The sequence below is a fragment of the Protopterus annectens genome, chromosome 4.part0 (assembly GCF_019279795.1).
Source record: "Protopterus annectens isolate FY-2018-M chromosome 4.part0, PAN1.0, whole genome shotgun sequence".
Taxonomy (NCBI): domain Eukaryota; kingdom Metazoa; phylum Chordata; order Ceratodontiformes; family Protopteridae; genus Protopterus; species Protopterus annectens.
The window spans coordinates 825,084,030-825,109,595 of record NC_056733.1 but is presented as its reverse complement, the minus strand read 5'-3'; positions in this window follow the sequence as shown (position 1 = coordinate 825,109,595).

The window sequence follows — 25,566 nt, the reverse complement described above, 5'->3', positions numbered from 1 at the left end:
GTTTTTCTTGTAGATTTTGGTAATAAGTGGTTTTGTCTATTTTGATGAGTTTCTTGGCTTTGTTGCGCAGTTGTAAGTATTTTTGTTTTTCTATTTGGGTTTTGTTTTTATGAAATTGTTCCCATGCTTTGTTCCTTTCTTTGAGAATAGCTTTGGTGGCTTTAGGTAACCAGGGGCATACCTGGCTTTTATTCTAGTGATTTGGGGGAAGCATGTTGGTTCAGTATGTTTGGGAAGGTTGAATTAAAGTGTTGCACTGCCTCATCAACTGGTAACTGTTTTAAAGGGGTCCAGTTGCAACTTTTTAGGTTGTTGTTAAAGGCACTTGGGTTAAAGTTCTTTTTGTTTCTGACTTCTTTATGTGTTACTTGAAATATATGTGGAGTTTTGGTTCTCAATAGATATGTTGGTTGGTGGTCGCTGAGAATGTCTGGAAGACATCCAGCTGGGGCTGCAAGGGATGGGTGGGATGTAAGTATCCAGTCCAGTATGGACTGGTGTTTGGTTCTTTTATTGTTTCTGGTGGAAGATGTAATGACTTGGGTAAACCCATGGAGGTTAATGTGGGTGGCTGGATTTTGGATAGAACAGTTGAGCCAATCTATGTTAAAGTCACCATTTTCTTGAGGTAGGGAGTTTGTGACCCATTCTAGTAGGTTTTCCATAATTGTAATATTATTTCCAGGGGGTATGTAGCCTCCTATGATATTAATATGGTTTTTGGGGTTCAATTTAAACTGGGCAAGAATGAGTTTGACATTTTTGCTATCAGGGAGGGTAATTTCTAGTTGTTCAAGGTTAAGGTGGTTCTTATACATTATGGCTACCCCCTCCCCTTTTTCTTAGTCTGTCTGTCCAGTAGATATTATACCCAAGAGTTGTAATTTCGTTATCGTGGATTTTGGGTTTTAGCCACGTCTCGGTCAGTAGGACAATGTCTGTCTTGTATAGAGCTAATAGAGCATGTAGGTCACGAACCTTATTGAGGATACGTCTCAAATATAGGTTGAGAATGAGCAGAGATGTTTTTTGCCTCTGGAGGAGAGTGTTAATTAGGTTGGGATTTGGGGTGACTATTGTGGCTGGACCTGGGTTGGGGTGTATGTCATCACTACTTATGAGTTTTTTTTAGTAAAGGTTGGTAGAGCTTGTTGAGTTTTATGATTATTTTAATATGCTTTAGATAGGTGTGGGATCTACTCCTTGTTGGAAGCAATCTCTGTTGGTGATAATCAGTTTGGGAGGGTTGGAAGAGGTGTGGAGTAAATAGAAAGTTTAGTGGGGTTGAATTATAGTCTAGGGATGAGGTCTGTCTGGGGGTATAGTGTTGTGGGGAAGATTGAGATGGACATGGTAGCTGGTTAAGGTTGTGAGGAAAAGTAGGCTAGCTGTGGATATTGCATAGGGAAGAAGTCTTAGAATGTCTTTGACTGGTAATGGGTACATTGATATTTATATGGGGGGGTTGATAGAGCAATTGGATACTGACTAAGGATTGTAGTAGATCAGTTAAGAGGGCTGACAGGGTAGTGGAGTGTGATAGGGTAATAGGGGTGGTGGGAGGTGGCTTTTGGTAGTTGGGGGGAGTTGGTTGATAATGAGATAATTAGTAATGTGCTAGGAGAATTGGAAAGTAAAAATGAGGTTGGGGGCAGTTATTGGGTGTTAGAGAGAGTAAAAAGGGATTGGATTATATGAGTTATTAATGAAAGTAGTGAGAATGTGGGGGTAGGGATGGAGATTGACTGGCCTAGAGTACAGGAAGGAATATGGCCTTCACTGAGTGGTCAGGATGACAGGAAGGGGTGTGGTATAAGGGTATGGGTGTGTCTGGGGATAAGTATCAAGGTAATGATATGGGGGGTAGGTGGGAATGGGGGTAGGTAGAAGAGCGAAATGAACCCGAGCATAGCGAGGGCGAACGGAGCGGGGCTATTTCAGAATCCTGCGTTACCAAGGGAAAAAGACAGTCAGTCACTAATCAGTTAGAGCAACAAAGGAGTGAGAGGGTCAAGTTAGGAGGTTATAAAGAAGCAGGGAAAACAGAGTAGTAGCAGCAAGGTACCCTCAAAGTGAGAGTAGCACACAGGCAACAAAGAGTGAGAAACACTTTAGGTGAAAAATAAAAGGAAAGTTATGAAATTAAAAATGAGTGAGGACAAAGTTTTGTAACAGGTCCCTAAAAGATGCAGATGAGTAGACAGACATGGAAATCAACAGGCATGAAACCCAAGGGATCAGGTCAGGGCCAGGGTAGGGCCAGGAATTGGGAAAGAACAAAGAGTAAGGGTTTGGCTGCTGGCGATCCTAGCAGGGAGCTAGTAAGTACAACTCTAATAAATCTAGTTATTTTAAAGTCACAGTTATATAATATTAAGTGGCCAGGAGCTGTACATATATTATTTCTTTCTTTTTTATTTTAATATTTTATATTGCCGAAGCTTTGTTCCAGGCCAAATGCAGGGGAAACCGAGATGCAGGAGGTTAAAAACTTCCAGCTGAGCTATTTCAGTAGCCAATATAAGCAGTTGGAGAGGATGGTTTATTTCTTTCTTTTTTATTTTAGTATTTTATATTGATGAGGCTTTGTTCCAGGTCAAATGCAGGGGAAACTGAGATGCAAGAGGTTAAAAACTTCCAGCTGAGCTATTTTAGTAGCCAGTATAAGCAGTAGGAGAGGATGGTTTATTTCCTTCTTTTTTATATTAATATTTTGTATTGGCGAGGCTTTGTTCCAGGTCAAATGCAGGGGAAATCGAGATGCAGGAGGTTAAAAACTTCCAGCTGAGCTATTTCAGTAGCCAATATAAGCAGTTGGAGAGGATGGTTTATTTCTTTCTTTTTTATTTTAATATTTTATATTGGCGAGGCTTTGTTCCAGGTCAAATGCAGAGGAAACTGAGATGCAGGAGGTTAAAAACTTCCAGCTGAGCTATTTCAGTAGCCAATATAAGCAGTTGGAGAGGATCATTGGTAGTAAGAATGCTACAAGCTAGGATGCACAGCAGCAAGGGCAACAGCTAGGAACAGGGTTTGAGCTAGGTTTAAAGACATAGATGGTGGTTCATTGGATAAGATAAAGGTCAAAAAAAGTCACGTAAACCAAACTTCTTAATGTATTTGTACAGATTAACTTAGATTAACAAGAATTTGGCCTAGCTTTTGTTTGACGTTTTTGAAGCTTTGTTAAACTCATTAAGACCTGGCACTTATAGCTAGTGACCTCTAGCACTTCTAAAATCATATCCTGATCAAGTTTCTGTTTGATCCCGGAAACAAGAATGGAGACATTAAATTTCTTTATGTAGTTGTCATATCCTGTGTAATATCAGGATTCCCATTTTAATGTCTATTTTTTGTATGTGTCCGAGAAAAGGTTTAGCATGGAAATCGAATCTGTGAACACTTGGTTATTTTTCTTAACTTAGAAAACAAAGTTCTTGGGTTTGTCTATTTTAAGAATATTGGCTAATGCTTTTGAGGATGTTTGGAACCAGTCTGTATATCAAGTGAATTTTTTGTTTGTTTAATGAGAAATGTGTAGAATGTATAGCTTTTACTTTGGTTTGAAGGTCTTTGATAGTTTCAAGTTTGTGTTTTTCAAAATGCCATTGTATTTTGAAATCTAGTGATCTAATCATATTTACTATATTCAAAAGTTTTGAAATGAAACAAATCTAATAAGATTTCCCCTTATTGTGGCTTTAAGTGCTGCCTATCAAACATCAGCATGTATTTTGTTGCCTAAGGTACTAGCCTGAAAAAGGTGAGATGCTTCTGTTTAACTTGAATGACCTTATTATCATCATTAAGTAGTTTTGGATTTTAATGCTTTTAGAGGTCCGATATAGTTTGATTGTAATATGAACAAATAATAAAGAGAGGCTAGTAAAGGGCCTTCCTCTCTCCTGCTCTCTTGTATGCTAGTCATTAATTGCCTGGATATAAGGAAAACACAGTTCTAGACTCTATATCTTGTTTATTACCAAATAAGAAAATTCTTCATTCTTGGGAAATTTAACTTGATGCAGTTCACAAAAGTCACGAGAAACCATGTTTTTTGTCAAAGTCTCTGTATTTAACCCATCACATTTTGATTTGGCATGGAGTCTGTCCATACTTGTGTTGAGTCATGTTCTAGTCCCCATCCAGAAGAACTAAACAGCTACTAAACAAATCAAACATATTACTTAGGTTTTCTGAACTGCCAGGTAGCTCGCACGGAAGTTATTATAACTGCCTTGGGAAACTAAATGGATTTATAGTTTATAAAGATAAGTGGCTTTTATTCATCACCCATTAAATTATTTTTCTTACAGCTACTGCTCCCCCTGGATGTTACTGCTGTTGCCAGAGACAAAACAATGATTAAGCCATTTTTCTACTGTTTTAAAAAAGATCAGCCTTCATGTGCCTCTATGAAATGCATTCTGCATAAAATTTCAAATTGTAAAGGAGGTGCAGAAAGAGCTTTATATTTGAGTAACGACATTAAAATTCACAGAAATAGAATGTCTGCCATTAGTAGGTAAGCAAAGAGTTCTGCCAAAGTGACAAAGAAACCATGTTAAGTATATCCTGTAACAAAGAACTATCCAAATACAGATGCATTTTTTAGAATCCAGACAGTGTTATGTGAATATCATGTTCTCACTTATTTATATAAATGTAAGGTTGTTGAAATCTGTAGCCATAAGAAACAACAATAAGAGAGTCCTGACTCTGAGGTGTAGGGGGTGGTTCCCTGATTATGACCCAAATGACCAGAGCTTGATTAGCAGCTTGAGCACTGCACAAGATGGGGGGATGGGGGGGGAGTGAGAGGTCTATGTCAGCTCATCCTTCCTTAAGGATAGTGTGAGCTCTGCTTGTAACTGGGAACTTCCCAGTGGAGACCAGACCCATGAGTGCACTGTGGTTGCAATCAGGCTACCAGTTGGTAGCTAGCAGAGGAGGCTTGAGCAAGCAAGTGTGTAGGCATGCAAGGTTCATAGGTTCATAGGTAGGTACTAGGATATCGACCCTGGGGCCTATATAAGCCTAGCCAAAAAAGTTCCCTGGCTTTTGCCACCCAAGAAAGTTTATTTTCCTGTGCCCATGTTTAGCAGAGCCACAGAAGTGATCCCTGGGGTGAATTTCCTATTTCCCATCCAGTTGTTGAGATTTTTCTTAAAGAGGGCTAATTAGGAGCTTTGCTTGACATGAATGGGTAGTCTGTTCCAAAGCATGGGACATCTCTGGGACAGGAATCCATCCATCCAGCATGTTCTGTTTATTGTGGTGGCCAGGTTTAGGTCCCTGGACTGTGCGGCTCGGAGGGATTGGAGTTTCTATAAATGTAGCATGTCCAACAGATCTGGATTTGACATGGCTTTGTATGTTAGGCAGAGGTCGCCTCTGAGTAGGTGATAAGCGATGGAGTAGAGCTGGAGTTTTTTGAGACAGTCTGCATATGGCATCTGTTTGAGGCCGGTAATCCTGTTAGTGAGGAATTTGTATGATCTTTCTAGTTGTTGTAGATGTCTTGCGAGGTACATGCCAAATTGGCCATTGTACTCTATAATGGGTCTGATGAGTGATGAGTAGAGAGGAACAATGAGCTCTTTTTTTTCTGGAGGTGAACCCCTTTGTGATGAGGTGTGCCACGCAGAAGGATTTCCTTACAACTGTGACAATGTGATTATCAAAGGAGAGACTACTGTCCACCTGTGTCCCAAGGTCTCTTATCACATTTTCAGTGATAAGTAGGCTACTGCCTATGTGGTAGTTCATGGGTACAGTGTTTTTCCCAAAGGGGATGACAATGCACTTCTTGGCATTGAGCTTGAGGCCATGACTTTGACACCAAGCATCAGTCTCAGTGAGGCCCCTTTGTAGAATGTCCACATCATTAGGCAATTCTATTATGGCACCTAGTTTGCAGTCATCTGAGAACTTCATTAGCCAAGGACCTGCTGTATTAGCCTGGACTTCTGAGAAGTAGATGCCAAACAGGAGAGGACCCAGGACTGAGCCCTGTGGTACTCCACTTGTCACTGGTCTAAAGTCGGATTTGGAGTTGGCTACTTTCACTGTGTGGGATCTGTCAGTGAGCCAGTTGGCCACCCATCTTGTGACATAGGGATTTATGCCCTGTCTAGTGAGTTTATCTATAATTCCAGAGTAGGGGATAGTGTTGAAAGCCTTGGCAAGGTCAAGATAGGCTGTGTGCACCACCTTACCCTCATCCATGTCTCTGGTGACTACTTCAAAGAAGTCAATCAGGTTTAGTAGACATGACCTACCTTTTACAAACCCAAACTGAGTGGGGTTCCAAGTTTGGAGGTTACCTATGTCCTTATTTATAAGCTCCAAGATGATATGTTCCATGGCCTTGCAGACCAGGCTCATCAGGCTAATGGCACAGTAGTTCCCGGGGTCCGTGGTGGCACCCCCTTTATGGAGTGGGATAACCATCGCTGTGCGCCATTCAATAGGCACAAAGCCTGAAGAGAGGCTATGACTGAACATGGTACTTAGGTGGGGTGCCAGTTCATTCTGTAGTTCATGCAGAATGCAGCCTGGGATGTTGTCAGGTCCCATGGATGCTGTGTTTGGAGAGTGTGGTCTTTACTTATGCAGCTATGATTACAGGGGCTTTGCATTCCTCCAGTATAGTGATGGGCCCTTTAAGTGGTGGAGGGGTGAAGTTTGCACTGAACCTATCTGCCAGAATGTTAGCAATATCATTTGGTTCTGTATATCTAGTGCCATTGTGGTGTAGCTCAGAACAGATCTGAGTGTTGCCATTGAGATTCTTGACATAGCTATAGAATGCTTTGTGGTTGTCTTTAGAATCAGTGGCGATTTTAGTTTCGTAACTAGCTTTGGAGGATTTTATGAGGGATCTCATCTTCTTACTGAGGCTGACCAGGGAGTTCCTGCAATCGGGGGACTTTACTCTTTTTTGCAACAGCTTCTTCCTTCTGTTGTAGAGTTTGTTTATGGCAGGGGACCACCAGATTGGCTTCCTTTTTTTGGAGGCTAACGTCTTGGTTCTGTTGGGGATGGCATGATCCATGCACTCGTGTATGTGCTTATACAGTGCATTTGTATAGGATTCAGCAGTCGTACCTCTATTTTTCATCTCTATGGGTGTCGTGAAGCTTGCCACTTCTGTCTTAAGAAGCATGAAGTTGGCTTTGGAGAAATTTGTTACGGTGGTTTCCTTAATGGGGGGTGGGATATTGATGTCTAGGGTGATTAGCTTGTGGTCGGATCTGACCAGCGAGGAGTTGACCTCTGGCATGGAACACTGGTTGCCCATATTGGTAATGACCAGGTCCAGGATATTGCTGCCCCTGGTGGGGGTATGAACAAGCTGATCCAAGCTGTTGGAATTTATGAATTCCAGAAAGCGTTGAGCAAATGAGTTAGTACATGAGTAGTTTTCCCAGTTGATGGTGGGGTAGTTGAACTCACCCATTATTAGGGTATTGGGCTGTGCCTTAATATTACCAAGTATATCAAGAAATGTGAAGTGGGCATCCTGGGGCATGGTGGGGGATCAGTAACAAGCTACAACCTGGATTGTAGTCTTGCCCAGTGTTAGTTGCACTTGGTTAATTTCGGATGCATTATGTTGAGCAACTAGCCTGGAGGTGTGGATATCCTTAATGAATATGGACACGCCTCCTCCTTTAGTGTTTCGGTCCAGGTTAGGTGGCCAAAAGGTGTGGTATGAGTTATAGCCTGGTAATGCAGGGGTGCTCTCTGGAGCCTTGAACCAGGTCTCTATCACTGCACAGATGTTGATGTTCTCCATTTTAAGGAGTGCCTCGATTGAGTGCATTTTGAGGTTTAGACTTCTAGTATTGAGTAGCATTACCCTCAGATTTTGCTTGCTTATACCTGCTGCAGTGGTGAGTTTGTCATTTGAACCTTGCCTAAAAACGGCACTATAGGGGTGGCAAGAGCCTTAGCCAGTATCCAGAATCTCAGGGGCGACAGGTGCAGGCCATTTCTAGCAAAGCATCGTGGTCTGTCGATCATGTCGTTCCAGGCAGACAGACACTGGATCCCCTTAGACTGACACTAGAAGCTTAGCCAATTACTGAAGTCAGTCATTTTGTCCTTGTATTGTGGTATCATTCTGGGTGATGGCAGGATGCTACTCAGGGCTAGGGTCATACCTGCCTGGGCTACATGATCCGAGAGCTCCTCCATGTCTCTTTTCATGTAGACCAGGGAGGTATGTCTCAGGTCATTCACACCAACATGGACAATGACAGAGTCATATTTGTACTTGTTGTGGAGTGACCTGAGTGCTTGCATTATGTGGCAGATCCTGGCACCCAATAGGCCTCTGACAGTAACTTTCTCTTTGTTTAGCCTGGTGAGTGGGACATCAGAGTGCCTGACTATAGAGTCACCTATGACTAGTGTGTTGCATACGTTGTTTTGCCTTATGGGCTGAGGTTGAGTGGCACACTGATTTTGTGGGCTGTGTGTCATTTGGGTAGTGTTGGGGAGGGGTGGTGGTTGCTTGCATTTCAGCTTTGGAGGTCTCTGTTGTTTGGGCAGATTTTTATTGAGAGCCTCCGTGAATGTAGGTGTGTGTTTTGTATTACTATGTGTGGGTTTAGGTGGTGTAGGTTTTGATGGACTATGTGTTGAGTGTGGTGTGGTGCAGGTGTTTACCTTCTCCTCTTGACTGTCTAGTACAGTCTTGGCTGGAGAGAGCTTGGTTTCCAGTTTGGCTATTTAAGTGCATCTCTCACAGGTTGTAGTGTTGGGTGGTAGGAGGAGGGGGTTGTCAGTGTACATGAGACAATTGCTACATTGCCCGAAGATGCCCAGATTCATCAGGTGGACAGGGGAAAATACTGGGAGCTGACCCTTAGACATGTCTGGATAGGTGCTTATTAATTTAAGTACTAAAAACTGTTTTCCTCCTAACAAGTGAGGAAGTTGAGTGCTGCATTCATTTGTAGATTATTTAGTGCTTTCAACGAGTTTTGAACAAGTGCTGAGCACAAGGAAACAGTTTTGAGTCCTAAAATTAGAAAACTGGCTAGTTCTAAGGGAAAATTAAAAGAGCAGACTTTCTGGCACCGGGAATAGTTTAACCCTAGTTAAATGGTGCTGCACAATGCACAAAACCTCGCAAACACAGATTTTTAAACAGAAAGATGAAAGGGGTAGAAATAGCCCAAAACGGCCAATAAAACTACAGATTCTGAGCCGAAACCACTCCTCCAGCGAAAAATAGGCTGCTCAAAGCTCACCACTCTCACTGATGAACAGAAAAGGTTCCTTCTATCTTAGCAAGGTCTGGGCAACACAGAAACTACAAAACAGCCCAGAATTCAGCAAAATCTGAAGACCAGATTCTACAGGTTATAGAAAGGTGGGAAACAAGTACAGAGATAGGATTTTTGGTTTTTTTTTTTTTGTTTTGTTTTGTTTTTCAAAACTTAAAACAGATACAGTAAAACAAACACTTTTAAAGCAGAAAAGTGGTTATCGCACTTGAGTGTGTAGCTCTCAACAGTTTAACAGTTGAAAACACTTAAAAATGATCAGTTAAAGTGCAAACAGTATCTGAATTCAAAAAACAGTTCAAATAAGTTGCAAAGTTAATAAAAAACGCTCGGAATAGTGCGGCTAGCAAAAATAAGCAATAAAAAGCAAAACAGAGGTACTTAATCCACTCAAAGTCTTCCTTTTCTCTCTCTGCTACTGTAGAACTCTGCAGTACACCCAGGCAAGATCTTGCTGAGGTAATACAAGTGCAAAAACTACGCAAACACGGGTTTTTAAACAGAAAGATGAAAGGGATAGAAATAGTTCAAAATGGCCAATAAAACTACAGATTCTGAGCTGAAACCACGTCTCCAGCGACAGCATGTAGCATCATACATACATGCTCCATGTCTGTTACAGGTCTCCATCCCTTTGCATACTTAACAAAATTCCTTCCCTCCCCCATCTACATATGTGCTGGCCAGGTCCTGTCTCTCACTCTTAGGAATATGGAGGTGGTGATTTCAATCAGAGGTTGCCACAAGGCTGGAAGGTAGGGGATATTGCAGGATTTTGCCACCTCTATGGAAGGAGAACAAATGGATTCATGGAAGATAAAGGATGGATTTCAGTTGCATTGGTTGAGGAGGGCAAAAAATTATAATGACAATAATAGATTTACCATACCTGCAGGTAACACAGATCTAATCCAAAACTCATAATACACTGGGAGGCTTAAATGTCTAATATTTTAACTAAATAAGAAAAACTTTATCCTTAAACAAAGACAAATAAAGAAAGCAAAAATAATATATGTGTGTGTTTGTGTATATATATATACACACACACACACACACACACACACACACACACACACACACACACACACACACGCACAGTATGTGCTAACTATGTATAGTAATTTAATTTGTTACTCAAAATTCACTTAGGAAACAAAAGTTCTCAGGTTTGCCTAATTTAAAATACAATACAGATTAAATATCCCCCGCATACCTGACTCTACTTCTGCAAGCAACCAGAGTAAATTTGAAATATCAAATAATTGTAAGCTCGTCATGGAAGGTTAAATGGTACCCTATTCTTATAAAAAGAAGAACTGATGTTTCAGTATAACAGTTTTAACTACAATAGGAACTTAAAACTCAATGGATATGGATGAAAATTGACCAAAGATGTATTCACAGCGTAATGGATCATATTGTTAGTCAAAGTAGTGACTGCTTAACAAGTCAGATGGACTTAAAACAGCTTACTGATAATGGATGAAAATGAAAAGGTTTCATCAGTGACCAAGTACTGACTAATATGTTTACTCTGAACGCAGATACAAAGAGGCATTCTCTAAAGGCATGATGAAAGATAGTAATCTCACATTCGTAACTATAACTTCCTTTTGTAACTAGCAAGTTGGTTATGGTTTACTGCAAATAGCAATCATTACCTCTCAAAGTTAGAACTGTTACTAACCTAACTAATTGTGGCTAGTAAATATTTGTTAGCTGGCTGTTAAAGAACTAGCAGTCCTCAGTTTGGCACTTTAATTAGACAAAGGTAAAAATCTGCCACCAAAGAGTCATCTCTGTGTTTATTACACTATATTCCACCAGTATAAATAGCTAAATGACATGACAAACTGAAATTATGCAAGAGACTCGTATGTCACTTAAGTCACATTGGTCAGCTAAAATGATTGTACGTTAATGTTGTAAATAAGCACACTGTCACAGCTCAGACTTCACATATAGTAGCCACCATCAAATGATGTCCTGGTATTGCTTTATAAAAATATCACTAATTGATCAACTCCTTTACCAAACATAGTAAATGCATGAAGGGACATGGTCACTGAAAATTCCTTATCATTTGAGATGTGTGCTATCCATCAGCCAAAAACTAAACAGTGTTAAGTGCTAGATTAATTGTTCAAAATAGCAGATCACAATATTACATCAAAACATAGCTTGAATGATAATCAGGCAAGGGAACATGAAGTTTATTGCTGTAATCAGGATTTACCAAATATAAAACCATTTTAAACAAGCAGTCAATCCATAGCCATTATTGTAACATTCATAAAACATAAAACATTTGTCCTCAACATAGTTTACTGGCTAGGCCTGTAGTGATCTACAAAAGTAGAAACAACTTCTTAATCACATTATCTATCAGACAGATTGAGCAGAATATATATATATATATATATATATATAGAGTGTCTTGAAGTACAGGAGACTTGGCAAACATTCAAAAACAAAGCTAAGGTACATTTAATCTTTAGCTATTAAAACTGATAGTGCCAGTGTAAATAACATCAGCACATTTATAAAAATTTTGCTGAATAATTAACCTGAAGAGGCATCAGATCTAACATGTATGGATACATGCGGTAACTTGTATGATTTTAAAGGGAAAATCAGAATAGCAAGCTGACTCACAAGAGTGAGGTCTGAAAGTATTATCTCATCATCATCATCATCAGTGTCCTACTCAACATAACCAGCCAGCTAAAATCAGAAACTTACTGTGTGGTGTCTTGTTTAGGTATATTACTGATGTAACAACTATGAATTACCCTTTCTTGAGCATATGTCTGTGGCCTGGAAATCAAAAATATCACATTCAGTATAAAAGGAAATCACACACAAAAACTATCAAAGCATATATGAGGCTGCCATAATCGCTGTTTCTACCCCAACCAAGTGTATCCTAACTGGTAGGAATATTTTGACCTTGTGCAGAAAACTGCATCCAGTTTCAAAGCTAAACCAAAGCCACCTGCCTCAGGGAAATTTTCTGATTAAGATAGGAAAAAGGACTTCTTACCTCCATTACAGAAGACTAGGAGTGAAATGGAGGATAGAAGTTAGCCTCCCTAAATTACATATCTTTTCCTGAATGTTAGTGCACGAGCGATGATGAGGGTGCTTTGTCTTTTGGTTCTCCTGTAAGGGATTCATCTTTTGCTGAAGTTGTTCATTTAAAGTGCCCATTAATTTAATTGTCATGCAAAAAAAAAATTCATCCCGCAAGCAGAGATTCACCAAACACCTAAAACTGGATCAGCCTAAGCTTTTAATTTATTTATTTTAGGTATGCAAGCTGGACCCAATACAACCTGTTACATTATAGCAAGAAACAAAAATATATATCAATCACGGGGTAAATAAATTGGCCATACTAGTTTTCATTGACTCATACTATGTTACGTACAGAAGAATTATACTGCACCAAATTTCACTCCTTTACTCTCTTTGTGTGTAGGTGTATGTAATGATGTGGGAGACACAACTTCTATGTGGATCACTACAGTGCTCATTCCTAATTTCATATTCATAGCTAATTTTAGGATCATAGGCAGTTACTAGACTATTGACCAGGAGGGAGGAAATTTCAAGCCTAGCTGTTTCATTCCAATGTAATACCATAGCTACTCTAGTCAATATCCAGGATTGTATTTATTTATTAATGACTGTCCATGTCCAGGAGGGTTGTGGCGCTATTCCTGGTAAGAATTTACAGTGCCCCATCCACTCATCCAGGTTCCTTTTGAACAGTTTCCTAAAAGTGCTCTGCTTCACATGAATTGACAGCCTATTTCAAAGATGCGACAGTCACTGGAAGACAAGTCTGTCCCTCCAGCATGTCCCTATTCAAGTCGAAGGCCATATTTAGATCCCTAGAACAGGTAGCTTTGCTCCTGTTTGATTTACAGATGTGCAGCAAATTCATTAGGTTTTGGTGGGAGACTGCTCTGTAAGCCATGCATAAGTCTCCCCTAAGAAGTCTATATGATATTGAGTATAGTGAAAGGGACTTTAGTCGGTCTGTATAAGGCACATGCTGGAGTCCCTTGATTTACTTAGTTAGAAACCTCTGAGGTCTTTCCAATTGCTGTAGGTGCTTTGTACTGTACATGCCAAAAGGGGTATTATCCTAAATTTTGGGCCTGATTAGTGACGAGTATAGAGGGATTATAACCTCCTTTGCTCTAGAGGTGATACCTTTGCTAATCAAGTGTGCTAAGTAGAAATCCTTCCTTACTACAGTAGACACATGGTGGTCAAAGTTAAGGTCACTGTCTACTTATGATCCCAGATCTCTTATCACTTTGCAGGTACATAGGGTATTGTTGTTAATTTGACAGTGTGAATGGACATTGTTTTTACTGAAAGGAATGATGATGCATTTCTTTGCATTCAGTTTGAGGTCATGGCTAAGATATAGTTGTTGGTCTGCGTAAGTCCCTCCTGAAGTATACTAACATCATTTGGAGATTCAGTAATTGCACCCAGTCTGCAGTCTTCCACAATCTTGGTCAGCCACAGACCCTTAGTTTTGCCCTGAACTTCTGAGAAGTATATACTAAACAGTAGGAGGACCAGCACTGACCCTGTGACACCCCACTGGTGACAAGTCTGCTGGTCGATGTGGAGTCACCCACTTGATAGTCTGTGACTGGTTTGTGAGCCAGTTAGCAACCCATCTTACAACAAAGGGGTTTGCTAAGTTTATTGGTAATACCTGAGTGTGGGATTGTGTCAAAGGCCTTTGCTAAGTCGAGGTATGCTGTGTGCACAAATTTGCCCTCATCAATGGCCCTGGTCATATTTTCAAAAAATCCACCACGTTTAACAGGCAGGATCTGCCCTTGGCGAAGCCAAATTGGGTTGGATCCAGGTTTGGAGGTTGCCTATGTCTTTATTTACAAATGAGGCTGGTTAGACTTATGGGTCTATAATTCCCTAGGTCTGTTGCTAAGCCACCTTTGTGGAGGGGAATAACTGTTGCTGTTCTCCATGCCACAGGAACAAAGCCAGTGATTGAATAGGGTACTTAATGGTGATACTAGTTTATGTTTTAGTTTGTTTAGAAGACAGCTTGGGATGCCTTCTGGTCCCATAGAGGCTGTGTTTTTTGCCTTAGACAGGGCTTTAATGACCTGCTCTTTGGATATGTAGAGTGGGGGAGAGGTTGGGGGCAAGGTCTGTGATACGTTTGGAGGGGATAAGGGAGTGAATTTTTTGCCATATCTGTCCACTAGCAGGTTTGCTATCTCAGTGGGATCAGTGTATGTGCTAACATTAGTCACAAGTTCGACCCATGCTTGGGTCCTACCTTTTAAACTACATACATAGCTGTAAAAGACCTTATGATTATCCTTGGCTTTAATTGCTAAGTTTTTCTCAAAATCACCCTTAGAGGATTTGACATGTTGTGTTATTTGCCTGTTGAGAGTGTGGAGGGTGAATTTCCATTGTTGGGGACTCACCTTAGTTTTCTTAGACACAACTTTTTGCATTTGTTGTAAAGTTTGTTGATGCTGGATGTCCACCAGGGCATTTTTTTTACTTTGGGCTCTGTCTTTGATTTTCTGTAGAACAGCTGAGTCTGTACACTTATACATGTGATTGTACAGGGGTTTAGTGTAAGCTTTGGTGTAGTTACCACTTCCAGCTTGGGGTGAGGCTTCAAATGCATTTATACCTTCCCCAGGAGGGTATAGTTTGCTTTGGTAAAGTTTTTTAGTCTGATTTTGCCCTTTGTGAGTTCTGGTGTTAGTCACAGTCCGAAGGTGACTGATTTGTGTCAGATTTAACTAATGGGTCTCCGACAGTTGCGATGGTGCATCTGTTTGTCATGTTAGTGAGGACCAGATCTAGTATGTTTGTTCCTCTTGCTGAGGTTTGAACAATTTCTTCCAGGGCATTTAAGCTAACAAAGTCAAGGAACTTTTGTGCTAGTGAATAAGGGCTAGAGTGGGTTTCCCAGTTGATGGTGGTACCCATAACCAGAGTGTTTGGTAATATTTGGATTGACTCAGTTTTGTCAAATAGGCCTTGTGTGCGTCATGATCCATAGAAGGAGATCTATAATTAGTTGTGTCTTAAATGGGGGTCTTACCCACAGTTATCTGCACTTGGAGTAACTCCATGGAGTTGTCCAGTCTAGCTAATCAGGAGGTGAATTTATCTCTAATATAGATACAAACATGGCCTCCTTTGGTTCTCACATGTTCATTTTGTGGTCTGAAGGTGTGGAAGGCATTGTAGCCTTGCAAGGCCAGGGTACTTTCTAAGGCCTTGAGCCAGGTTTCTGTGACTGCACAGACATCTACATCTTCCAGTGATAGAAGTGCTTCCAGGGTGTGCAGTTTTTTGTTTAATCTCCTAGCGTTTAGCTGCATAACCCTTATTTTGTTATGAAACTAAGCTAATTATTGAAATTGATCGTTTTTTGTTTATACTGTGGCATCATTCTAGGTGAGGGTAATATGCTGCTCAAGTAGGGTTGCCACCTTTCCTTGTGGCTAAAACTGGACTTAGGCCACACCCCTCGCACATCTCCTAAACCCATACATGCCCCACCCATGTTTCACCGAATTTGTGACATCATCATGTCACATGATGGGGATGTCTTTTTTCTGATCGTGATACCTTTTTTATGCAGATTTACTCTGCTTTTTATAAAAGAAGCATAGTAAATCTGCCAATTTAATAAACTCAGATAGTCTATTTCTTTTTTTTTAACAGAATACCGGAGTTTGTACAGTGTTTTCCAGATTACTGGACAAACAGTTTGATTTCTGGATAGTCCAGAAAAAAAACAGATAGGTGGCAACTCTATGCTCAAGGCTAAGGGCATACCTGCCTGGGATACATATTCAGAGAGCTCAATTGTGTCTCTCTTCATATAGTCCAGTGAGATCTCCCCACCATTTTCAAACAGATTCATACCATTCTCTCCTATATACCAAACAAAAAACTGTACACATACTGCTGTCACTCAAAATATTAAAAACAACAATGCACTGCTGCAAATGAACAGTAATAACAGTAAGTGTGACCACAAAATGAAAGTAATGCAGTCACCTGTTTAAAAACTTATATCTATGTATCATTCAGTAATCACCAACAAAAGAAATTCATTATATCCTGGCTAAATCCATACTATTTGTGAGTTCCCAAATGCCTTTCACTGCGGTATGGGGGAGGCAACACAGCCTTATCAACATCAATATCACTGTTATCTGAACTTCCTGCTGAGCTCAAATAAAGGTCATCCTTGTAAGGATTTAGAACTCCAACATCAGAAGCTAAACCAACAACTTGGACGTCACTGTTATCACTACAAAAAAAACGCCCCCAGTCCTCAGAAATGCTTTTATGCACTGAACTGACAGCCTTAGTGGAATGCCTTACATGTCATCTAAGGTCAGGGGGCATTCCATGCAGAATTACAAGGAGGCAGAACATCATACAATGAAAAATAAAAGAAAAAAGGGAAAAATGTATCAGAAACAATGAAATGATTCTGATGAAACTACAGAAAGAGACATTACAACAATAAAACAACCATTAAGGTAAGAAAAGTGATGAATCACTTTAATGAAGTTGGTCAAAAACATGACCTTGTGACACCTTCTCCCTCTCTAAAAAAGAAAAAACAGAGAGAGAGAAGTTTTATAGTATTTAGGAGGACAAGTATGGAAACTTGTGGGTGTTCCTAATGTGACTGCCTAACTGGAGACATTGCTTGATAACACACACAGTTCCTTTATTCAAAATAATATTTTGTTAGCAAATCCTATATGCGAATAAATGAACATTAATCTTGGATCAACCCCTAACTGGAATACGCCGAAAGGAGATGATGAATCTTGGATCCTTCTGCAGTAGAACAGCAGAGAACTCTATGTGGTAGAAACTGTCAATTTCTTGTAGCCACATTTAAGGGTCCTTGTGTAGGTGCATGCTTCCATGGGGTCACAAGTTTAATATTTTGTTCTAATGCTGTAGCATATCTGGAAACTCAAAGCTTGACAAGCTAGAAACATTATTTAGTTGTGTCAGCAAGACACTAGTATAAATGACCCACAGAAGGAAACTTGGTGCAATAATATTCCTGCTATTAGTATGGCTCAATGTAGAAAGAGTGGCAGTTAAGAAAAGTGAACACATTTCAAGTTAAATATTTGGTAGACAAACTTAACAAAGGACATGCACTATATCTTGGCATAAAAGGAAGTGGGTCTGTTAGCAATCTTATTATGATGTCCACAGCCTGCAGGATATGTGTTTTTTTCTGAAACCATGATTTCCTGCATAATTGTACTAGATTGTTTGTTTAGATTCACTGTATTTTATATTATTATTTTTTTCTACACTGCTTGCTTACTGGTTTCAGCAGTATTGAACTTTTATTTTTGCAGAATATGTGTTGATTGTCAGACTGCATCCCTCATGGCTGACATGATTACCTGTGTCACATGGAACATTTACTTTCATTTAGATTAAAAACAGATGCAGTTTAAATTTATATTGTTTATTAGAAATTATTTTGCATCAACATTGCGTTTCTTGCAATGTTAGGCTGTTTATAAAGCCGTAAATAAGTTGTTTTTTCATTATATTTCATTAATATTGAATTACTGGCATCGTATACTGTAATATCAAGTCAAATATATTTTTGTAATTTCTCAATAACAGCATAAGAGATATTTCATCATTTAATATCTATATCATCTTTGCACAGCACATACTTTATTATAATGTACAGTAACCATTAAATCCCCTTCCCACCCAAGTGCAATTACAGAACATAAATTATAAACAGAGTATTTTTACTCCCAAAAACAATACATATAAATTATATACATAATCCTTACTTTATTTCACCCTTCCAACCATATTAACTGTAAATATGCTCTTTTAGACCATTCCTTCAGTGTATTTCCACTGGTTCTCTACTATTCTCTCCACCCATTTTCATTGCTCTGATTATAAACCCACAAAAATCTACAAACTCTTTTCTGTCTTGCTATATACCTCACTTACTTTTAAATTCCTGCATTGACAAAATAATAATATAATAATAATAGCAAAATTAACATCAGGGCCAAAACATAATGGCCAGCTCCTGTATCTGCTGCATCTTATATCCAGACAAATTCTACTTGTGGTGTGATTATATTAAAAGAAATCTTGCTGCTGTACATCCCTTTTGTATAATCTTTCCCATAGAACATGTTGGTGTTAAATGCAGTCTTCTAAATGCTGGTAGAATTACAAATAAATTATTTATACTAGGCTCCTAGCAAAAAGTTATTCCTCAAAGAAAGTTGCCATTGCAAAATCTTAGACTACAAATAGCATACCACATTTACACCACTGACTCTCTGGGTACCATGTAAAACTAGGTGAAGAGCAGAGGAAGGAATACTCCTCCTCCTCTACAAAACCAGCAGACATAGCAGATTAATAACATACTCCGTCACTTACAGATGACCATCATTCTAACTGTATTATTGTGGATATTTCTCAAGTCAGCATCCCTAGCACTCAAGACATTGTTTACCTCCTTTTAGATGTGCTGCTTATATTCAGACCAAGAAGCAAACTAGACTTAATTTTTATTTGACACACATTGGCATAACAGATAACACTGTTGCCTGTCAGCAAGAGGTTCTCCAGTTTGGTTCTTAGCTTGGGTGTCTTCTGTGCAAAGTTTTCATGTCTTCCCTGTGTTTGTGTTGGTTTCCTGTGGGTGTTCTGGTTTCTTCTCACATTCCAAAGACATATAGTAGCTGGATTGGGCCCTCTAAATTAACCATAGGTGTGAGTGTACTTGCGAATGTATGGTGTGTAAGAATTACCATGACAGGGCTAGCCACTCAATGGTGTAAACCTTGGCTCTAGATGATTGACACTGTTGAAGTGACACCCCGACCCCATTTGGAGAAATGGGAAGATGGGGTTGTGAATGGAGTTCCACCTGGCGGTGTGAACACTGGCTTAGATTATTGTCATTGTTGATATAACACCCCAAGCCCATATGCAAAAATGGGAATAGGAATTGTGGATGGATAGGCTTCAATATTAACCTGTTAGTTGTTGTGTCTTTTGGCTTTTCCCGGTTAGGGGTCGCCACAGTGGAACTCCAGACCACTAATGATTGGCAGTAGATTTTTACGTGCCGAGTTGCTGGCCCGGACGCACAACCTTCAACGAAGGTACACCCATTCACGCATGTCTCCACACAGAAGACGCTCTAGCTGAGAATCGAACAGGACAAAGTCTTACTGTGAGGTGACAACGCTACCGCAGCACCACTTACAAATCTAATTCTTGGAATGTTAGCTGATCTATGCCTTGTCCGTATGATTGCTGACCTGAACGAACACAACCCAAATCTTACAATTACTTTTTTTCTTGACCAATACCTTACAGTGGTATTGCTGATAAAATCCCAGCAATCTGCAAATACCCATTTTCCCTTAGTGGTCACTCATCTATAACCTTTACTGATGCCTAAATACAAAGATAAAATAATTGACTTCAATAATTGGCTAAATAAATGCTGTCATTTTACAGGGTGATCCAGTACATGTATGTCTAGGAAGATCGGGTAGACAGGTCAACTTGCTTCATTAAGAATGGTCTACATATCTCATTCTATGGCTTCTGCTTATAAGCCAAAACCCTGTCTGCACTCATAGTTCTTCTTTTAGGGCAGAATCTGCCTACTGAACATCCCAGCACAACAGGTAAAATCATAGTAAATTCTAATTCAGACTATATCAAGGTTGCTCATCTTAATGTTAAAAATCTCAAAACCAGACTGCCTAATATTGAAGCTCGTCTCCAAGTTGAATACATCTATGTCTCTGTTGTAACTGAATATTGGTTCCTTTGCAAAGACAGCACTCCCTCCTTATCTAGGCTTAGTGTTTACCATGCATGCAGGCCAGAGGAAAACTGCAGGGGTGTTTCCATATTTGTTAGAAACCATATCATTTTTAGGCAAATTCCCCAAGAACAACAAACTGAACTATTTGAACTCCAAATCACTCTAAACAATCCATTATTAATGTATAACCTGCAATAAGAACCCTCCATGCCTGTAAGCAACTGTGAGAATTTTCTGTATGTACCCTCCAAATCTCCCCAGTGCAAAATTCCTTCATGATGAGTCCACTGATAGATTGGTGTACCTATACTGCAAGAGGTGGTTTTGCCAAAAGATTCCCCAACTTGATAAATGAATATTCCCTAGAATAAATAGTAAAAGCCACCCACTAGGGGGCTGATCATCCTAGGTCTTGCTCTCGCCAACATTGCGCACACAAGTACCTCTCCTTTAGTTTGTCTATCGCTGGTTAAATCTGGTCACAAATCATTGTCATGATTCTTTAAAGTCTCAAATACCCTAAAAAACAAAAAGAAACAAAAACAAAAAAACACCCTTGCAGGGAATAATTAAAAATTTAGGAATTTCATTTGGGCAGACCTACTTATGCTCTATTGTGAGCTATCTGAATTCACTTGTAATATCCTCAGTTCACATGTAGCCTCAGCTACTATTTATACAGTGGGGTGCAAAAATCTATAGGCTAAGCTGTCCCAACTAGGATAACTCCAGGATAGTCCAGGAAACAAACAACCACACTCAGAAAGGAAATTAGCAACTTTCTCAAAACGGATGACAGATGAACTAGTCTAACAGCCATAGCAGGCATCATAAACCCTTATCCTCTCCAAGGCAAGTTTCCAAGTTTGTATTGCTAATTATAAAGGGAAATTTAAAATCAAGCCACCACAGTGGTCCACCAGTATGAATAATCTTTATAACAGGAGAAAATAGTCCTGAAGTCCTATAACAAAACCACTTTTCCTCCATTAAACACTCAATCAAGAAAATCAGCAAAGCAACCATTAGGAAGGTCGAAATAAAACATGAACTGAAACTAGCATCCGTGGCTAAGGATAACTAGAAATCATTCCTTAATTATTCCAGAAATCTGGGAAATAATGCCAAGATGTGTTTTGAATTAATCCGAACTGGTGTTACCCACTCTGACCTTAAACACATAGCTAATATATTTAATGACAAGTTTAGGGCAAAGTTTACTCAAAAAACAATAACTGAAATTCCATAAATCCCTGAGTCACTTATCTTCCTGAAGATAATCAAAGAGCATATCCTAACTGTTTTAGCTAAAGCTAACAATGCCACTACCATGGGTCCAGACAACCTACCAGGTTATAATAATAACTAACAGTGCCCCATCCAGTACTTACCTATACAGATATATCACCTAACTAGAAATACCCTTGAGTTTCCTAACAAAAATACTAATGGTCTGAAGTTCCTTGTCTACCAAGAAATACTTGATGTCCTGTTTCTATACTCAGTCTCTTAGAAACTCCTATATGGTAATCTGTGTTTTAGATCCTGTGCCATGATGGAGCCCAACCTCCCCTGATCTTGTACATAACCGAAAGACATACAGCTCCACAAATACTAGAACTAAAGATTTACATCTCCACTGACATTTAAATAAAACATGGTGGAGAGATGGGTGTATTACCCAACATTCAATCCATTTCCGGAACAGACTTCCTTTGCATGTAAAACAGAGTGACATTCTTTAACCTTAATGATTGGATAAGCATCCATAAATTCATTCCAGGTCTGACCTGCTATACCCTCATAGAAGCAGGAGGTACTTCATGAGGTTGAGTGCAATTTCAAACAAGGTGCATTTGGTCTCATGACTTACTAGCCATGTAATTCCTTATGATCCTGTGATCCAATAACCACATCTCATCCTAAGCACCCAGCATCCCAAAATTGAATTCAGATCAAAATCACAAAGTCACACTTCTCAGAGCTACTCTCATCTCATTGGACTAGTTCCCAGTATACCTTTTAAATGGCACAAATACCATGGATAACTTCCTCTCTTCTTTATTAAATAGCCTCCAAATCCAATACAGTGTAATCATTACCAGGCTACAAAGGGCTAAAAGTAATGATTAGATGACTAAAGAACTGAAAGCTCAGCTAGTGTTTAGAAAGACATCCTGGCTAAATGGAAACTTATCCTCTGTTCAGCAAAAAGGGAAAGAATGATCTTTCTCAGAGAGTTACCACAAAAGATGCAAGTGGACATAAAACAACATATTTTCAGAAAAAAAATGGGCCTCCCTGTTTAGTAAACCTTAATAATTCTTGAAATACGTTAGCTCTGTAATAGGTAGAACCCAAAAATATTGTCCTTGCAAATCCAAGACAATCTCTGTCAGCAAAGGATCGTCTTCGTAATGTCTTTTTTCTGAGCTGTCACTTTCAGTGTTTCCTAGTAAGCATTTGAAATGATGGAACCTGATAGAGCGGGTCCTGAAACACAGAGATTGAATGGCTGAAAGAACAAACTCTCATACCAAGTCTGATATGGCCATTTCCTGGAATATTTCCTTTTCTCTGAGGTATGAAGATCTATAAGTTGGTATATATAAGTTCAGGAGGGTGAGGGGCTTACATCAGGAAGTGCAGTTGGGCTTGCCACCCCACCCCCACCCCAGTAAAAAAGTTTAAAGAATAAGAGAGTTGTTTGAGATTTGTTCTTCTCCCAGAGTTTTGATCTTTTCCTTTTTATCAGAGCTCAGCTTTACGAGTTCTGACATTTCAGTTGAGAGCCATTTTTTCTTCATTATCCAGGCTTTATTGATTGATATTATGCAAAACTGTTCTATTCTTTTCTTCTGCTTTATAAAGATTAATCTCCAAGATATTGCCAAATTTCAACAGTATTTTAAAATATGGGCTGTACCAGCATCTTGGAAGAAAACTGTAGTGGCTGAATTATCCAAAGAGGATAAAGACCCTTCAGACTCTGCTTGATATAGGCCCATTTCAATTTAAAACTATGATTACAAATTGTTTATGTCTTTACTAGCTAAGATACTGACAAAGATGTTGCTAAAATTGATATATATGAATCAGTGTGATTTTGTGGAGGGGAAGCAAGCATTTGCCATTAATAGAACAGATTGTCCAGAGGTAAGCAGAATGTAACAAAATAGTCTATATTGCTGGTGGGTTTTGATGCAGAGAAAGCATTTGATAGGGTCAGCTGGGATTTTATGCTTAGGTCAGGTTTAGTCACCTGGTGTTGTGAATATTGGCTCTAGGTGATTTGGTCATTGTTGATGCAACACCCAACCCTATGTACAAAATGAAAGGGGGGGGTTGATCCTGAAACCAACACTGGTAGCATTTGCATTCCCAGATATATAATAAGGTTAGTTAGCAGGATATATGAGGAGTCAGAGACAAGAATTAAGGTGGGAGGGTTCCTCTCAGACAAGCTGTGTTTGAACAGAAGAACCAGGCAGGGGAGCCCTCTTTCCCCTTTGTTTGTTACTCTACATTTATAGACACTAGCAAAGAAAATAAGGGACTCAAAAATTTAAGGATACAGCTAGTGTGGGAATCAAAAAAGTTAGCTTTATTAACAGAAAAGGACATTTTTGGGTTGTAGAACATTTTGAGACAGTTTCAAGTCTTTTCAGGATTTAAAATTAAATAAGATAAAACAAAGGCTATAACAATAAACTATGTATTCAGACGTGTTGGTTCAGCAATACAGTACAGCTGTGTAAATTGCGTTTACAATCACAGTAGATGTTTGAATTCCTCACTGTCTGGTGCAGACTATAGTTATTTGAGTTGTATCCTACCAGGATATAATGGCCAGCCAGTCTTTGAAAGTCTTAGGCTCCCCACCACACATGAACCCAGGCTGCCAAGTCTAAAGATCCACTGGGGAAACAGCAGCCTGGATGCCAGTTTCTTCAGGATTTTCTTGTTCCCTATTCATTCCAAAATAAAAAAATGTTTGAAATACATAACTTTAATAAAAAAAATAAGTGTATACAGAAAAGTGTGTGTGGGGGAGGAGGTTAGGGATGGTACTCGGACTGCAGTAGTGAGGAATTCAAAGTTGTGGTAAGTGTAGCTTACACAATTGTACTATGGTCATCATCACTGCTACAGTAGCATATAGCTATTTGGGTAGATTGCCATAACTTATCCATCCTGGGAGAAGGAAGGATTAAAATCATGGGGCCCCTGGAGTATAGTCCTAGCAAAATCTGTCCTGGTCCTGGAGAAGGAATCCAGTTTGTAGTGCTTTGTAAATGTATGTACAGGGGAGGGGACCAAGTAGTTACCTTTACAATGTTTCGAGGATCCACTCTTTTCAAGTATGCCATCGAAGAAGCTAAGGCTCTAGTCAATGTGCTTTGATTCTTCTCAGAATAGATTTGCCACGGCAGCAATAACAAAAATCAGTAGCAAGGGATAACCATTTTGAAATAGCCTGTTTTGACATGGATTGCCCTTTTTTTGTCCCAGCTGTTCAGCTTTCCTAAAGGACTTTGTTCTGTCAAGATACCAACTGAGTTGTAAGTACATAACCAGAGTTTCTCCCTGATTTTTTGTTGTTTTCCCCTCCCAGATAAAATCCTTCAACTCTTTATTAATTACTATCCACTACTTCAACTCTGGTTGATAAAAAAAATGCCTGACCTGTGTATAAAACTAAAGGGACTAAAAACATTTTAACTGCCTGTATCTTGCTATCAATATCCATATAACAGAGCTTCCAGTTTCTCAGTTTTTGTATTATATTTTGTTTAGTCTGTTTCCACATATCCTTAGCTGCTACACCAGAATCTTTTTTAAATCCATACTCCTAAGTACTTCATGTTACCATGTCCCCATAAATGTGGATACTATGAACCAATCAGTGTGTGGGGACATAATTGACAGCTATTGCCTTTGTTTTATTTTCATTAATTTTGTATCCTGAAAAAAAATTCAAGCTGTCTCAGAATGTTCCACAACACTGAAATGTCATTTTCTGGTTATATCAAGTATAAAATAATATTATCTGCAAATAGAGCCAGCTTTTCTTGACTACCATACCAATTATATCTGTGAATTTCTGAATCTCTTATTTTCTTTGCCAGTGGTTCTAAATATAGTGCAAATAACAAAGGGAAAAGAGGACACCCCTGCCTTGTTCCTCCGCTCAAACAGAAATTATCATAGAGGAATCCACCCACTTTAATTTTCACCTCTGATCCCTCATATATACTCTTAATCAACCTTTTAAGTTTATCATGGAATGCAAATACTTCTGTTGCACTGCTCGTAAACTCTCAGCTTACTCTGTCAAATGCTTTTTCTGCATCA